The following is a 4473-nucleotide window of genomic DNA, read 5'->3' as shown; positions in this document are numbered from 1 at the left end:
GTTGTGGGTGAGATCAGCTAAGGGAATCAAGTGCGCAATATCCTGCTGGGATCAGAGGCGTAGGAGTGCAATTGTACCTTGTATCAGTGGGAGATTGATAGGGGTTCAACTATAGTCCAGTCCGAAGTTAGTTTGCAGTAGGCTAGTGTCTGTAGCGGCTTAATACAGTGTGTATTCAATCTGGACTAGGTCCCGGGATTTTTCTGCATTTGCGGTTTCTTCGTTAACAAAACTTCTGGTGTCTGTGTTATTTGTTTTCCGCATTATATTTTATATAATTGAAATAATACAGGTTGTGCGTTCGTGATCATCAATTGTAAATCCAACCTTTGGTTGTTGATTGATATTGATTGATCTTTGGACATTGGTCTTTGGTACCGTCTAAGTATTCCTTGTATTTGATAAAGACTCGCTATTGTTTTTAGCTTGAGTAAAAATCAAATCAAGAGAGAGATATTAACTCCTAGTGTCTTCGGTATTCAATAAAAATTTGTTTTGGCCACAACTTCTTCGTCCGAACTCGGAATAACCTCATTCTTTTTTGCATTCTTTTTATCTTTCAATTCTCTTCAATTTGATGATGAGAAATCCTTAATTTGAATGAGTTAAGATTGGTCTTTGGCCCTTCTCTTGATTTTGAGCGTTTTGCTCCTTTTCGTCGCACTTCTTCCACTTCTCTTGGAGTTGGGAACTTGGATACTTGGAATACTTCTCTTATTAGCTCTTTTTAGCACTTTGCAGCTCCTTTTTGGACGATTCACCTATTAGAGGCAAATAAGAGAAAACAAGAGTAATAATACGAAAATATGCAAGAATAATAGCTTAAACAAGTATGGAATGGATACTAAAATCATATGAATTATGCACTTATCAAATTCCCCTACACTAAGATTTTGCTAGTCCTCGAGAAAACTAAATCAAACTAATCCTAAATACAACAACTCCATGTCGTGAGGATACGGTTACTCTTAGCATGAATAACAAGCCTTTAAACCCCTAGGTGTCCCCTAGTGGACGAGTTATAGTCTCGTGAGAGCTTACAAGAGGTATACCCACAAAACCTACTCCAATCTCTCGCCTTGGAAGAACCACTAAGGATAGACACAAAGTAGAAAGCCAAATAATTAGCTTGCATATGTTCTTTAGCTGCAAACATCCCACATACATTCCAATCATCACATATAAGCAATTACTTAGTGCGACATTCAATCTGATTGCAAAACGCTGTCATCGTACTTGTTGTAACGTTTGTCAAAACAATCGCATACTGAAATCACATGGATAGATAAAATAATGGAAATAGAAAAGTGAAGTGTGCAAATGTTGATTAAAGTGAAAGATGTTACCCACAATATTTGTATGAATGTCGTCAAAGGATTCTTATTTATAACGCAATAGTTGAGAGAAGCACCCATTTAAGTTGACCACATGATTAGATATTCTACATGTTTCCTTTTCAACAAGTATGCGATAGTTGCCTTGAATCCTGCGTTCCACGCTTGTTTAGTGTTACGCAGTTGAAAGCTTCGTTTTCCCACCAATTTCAAATTCAAACCGAGGAAATGATGACTCCCCTTAACAGCTGCTGGTGTGTGAATAGCAGTAGGGTGCCCCTTAGTAATTGAAGTGCCCCTTATCCAAACTGAGAGTCCGAATAGTAATTTTCTCCCACGAGCGCAAATACCACTTTTCGAGCCAATTTTCCCGCAAAAGCTTATTTCTCCAAAAACACCTACAAAGACATAAAATGACTAAATAAGTACAAAATCGAGCATTATAATTACACACAATTGAGATCATATCAGACACATAAATGTGTCTATCAAATACCCCCAAACTTATTATTTGCTCGTCCTCGAGTAAACAAAATAAAATCCTAACTCACTGTTGCAGGCATCGTCGGTTGCATTTAGCGTATGCAACAAGCCTTTAAACCCCTAGGTGTCCCTAGTGGCCGAGTTATAGTCTCGGTAGGGTAAGAGATATACCCACAAAACATTTACTCCAGACCCTAGCTATCTACGCAGAACCTTGGAAGGCAGTAATGATCTCCTTGGTTGGCATACTTATTGACTACAGGAGAAAGTACCCTGATGCGAAATTCCAATTGATGTATACGAGTTTGCACTCAAGCATACTAAAATTCATATATAAGTGACAGAGCTCTACTCAGATAGTTTATGGATATCATAACCGAAGTCAACCAATCACATGGATAGATTAAGAGATGGATGTAGAGAAAAACGTAAATGGTTTTGATGTTGACTAAGGTGAATGGTGTTTCTCATATCTGTCTGAAGGACACTACCAAAATAAACCTATCCTAATGGACTGAGATATTGGTCTAACTAATATCAACAAACTGGCATATACAAGGGAACCAGTGGTCGATAATCCTAACTCTAGGTCAACACAACTGGCATATACAAGGGTACCTGTGGTCGACTTTATTAAATTTATTCCGGTTGGTCTGATGGTCTGGTCTCAATTTTTTTTTTGGTATCTCAATCACTCTATTTCACTCTAGCAGTGGTAACAACTTGAATCGTGAGCCCCACCTAATCACTTAGAGAAACATATTTTTAAAGAAAACAAAATAAAAATAGAAGTGAAAAGGATTCAACGAGATATGGCGAAACTACCATGTTTTTTTTTTAATTCTAACACCTGAGCTCTGTGCTTTTATGAATAGACTCTTTAGATGTTTCCATCTAATCAGATTGGTTCCTCAACTCCTACAACCAAGATGCTTCGGTCCACTTACATTAGTTAGTGTCATCCTTAATAAGCATATATTTTTAGGCTATGGAGTTTAACAATGCAACTAAAAAGTTTCTCCCATACCCCCAAACTTAAATCTAACATTGTCCGCAATGTTATAAAGATAAAATTAAAAGCATGAACAAGGAGAAATTTTTACCATTTGAAGCAAAAGAGTTAAGGAAAGATATTACCATGTTGTATGAGAATGGGTTACCTCCCAAGAAGTGCTAAATTTAACGTCTTCAGCCAGACTAACAAAGGATTAGTCACCTTATAAAATCATAAAGTAATAGACGAAACAACTATGGATCATCAAAACCAAATTGAGCTATCACAAATAAAAGGAATCTGCAACCTGCCAAGAAAATGAACAAATAAAGCATACCCTTGTCTAGTATCCTGTTTGAGACAACTACATCTAGCTGTGGTTTAGGTTCAGGCTCTATAAATGGGTCGAGATAAAATATTTTCATGGGTTGCATTTCCTCGTAGCTAAGATCCGATTCAGGTATTAGAGTCTGGAAAAACTCAAGTAAAAACTTAGAAGCACATAATAATAACCTAAATAACTGCGGCTCCTTAAAGTCAATCAGGTTTGACTCACACAATTGACCATGATGAAAGTGGTGGTCAATTTTAGGCAAATGTGTCGATTCTAATCTCCTAAAGTACTTAGGTTTAGTCTCAAAACTAAATAATTGACACATCTGAAACTTATACGTTCCCACAATTGGTTGAAAAATATTTGGTGGGAAAACAAAATCAATCTGGGTATCATAGCTTGGGTAAACCACATCAACCAGAGGATGGGTTTCTAATAACTGGACTTCCTTATGGACATCACCATGTTCAGGAAAACGTATGAAGATAATCTTGTAAAATGGTTGAGGCACATATGTCAAGTCCCAAGTGCGGGATCTCTGTAAGAGCTAAAGGTAAAGCACGAGGAGAATGATAATCACCCCCAAACTTAGAGTTTTGGGTGTCTCTAGATAGACTAGCTATAATTTCCCTAATTTCTAGATCATCAGAATCCTGAAAATGGTCAATTGCTTCGTGTAGATTATACTCAGGTGATGCATCCTCACTCATATTTAAAAGCTCTACGAGTTCATCTTCTTTATCTAAGACTAATGTTTCTAAATCGCTAGACTCGAAAATAATATTCTCATAATAAACTCGTTCCTCTAAATCATTATCGGCTTCGTAACTAGGAAATTCTACATCTTCTAAAACGGCGGTATCTCAAATCCTCGTCCTTTTGAATATGTGAATAAATACTAAAATTATTTGGATTAGAACTAGAAATAACATTATCATTATAAAGCTCAATTGGAGTAACAAATTCCTGATCACTATGCCTACATATTTCAGATTCTTCATCAGCACTATCCTCATCATAATCATCATAATAGCATGAAAATGGTTGAACCTCATCTAAACATGTAGTGTTACCAATTCTAACCTCGTCATCTTGATTATGCAAATAATTATCTTCATTTTCAATGGTATTATTCGAAACACTATATTGGAAATTAAGATTATTTCGAGCACTACTGTTCTGGGCCTCTAACAAAAGCTTTTGGGTCGCCTCACATGACTTCCTTATGGTATCGTGACTCGACTCACATGACTTCCTTAGGGTATCGTGTATAGAAGTTTCACTCATAGGTGCATTTTGTTTATTCATTTATAACACAAACCTATTTG

The sequence above is a fragment of the Papaver somniferum genome, chromosome 3, assembly GCF_003573695.1.
Source record: "Papaver somniferum cultivar HN1 chromosome 3, ASM357369v1, whole genome shotgun sequence".
Lineage (NCBI taxonomy): Eukaryota > Viridiplantae > Streptophyta > Magnoliopsida > Ranunculales > Papaveraceae > Papaver > Papaver somniferum.
This window is presented reverse-complemented; position numbering follows the sequence as displayed.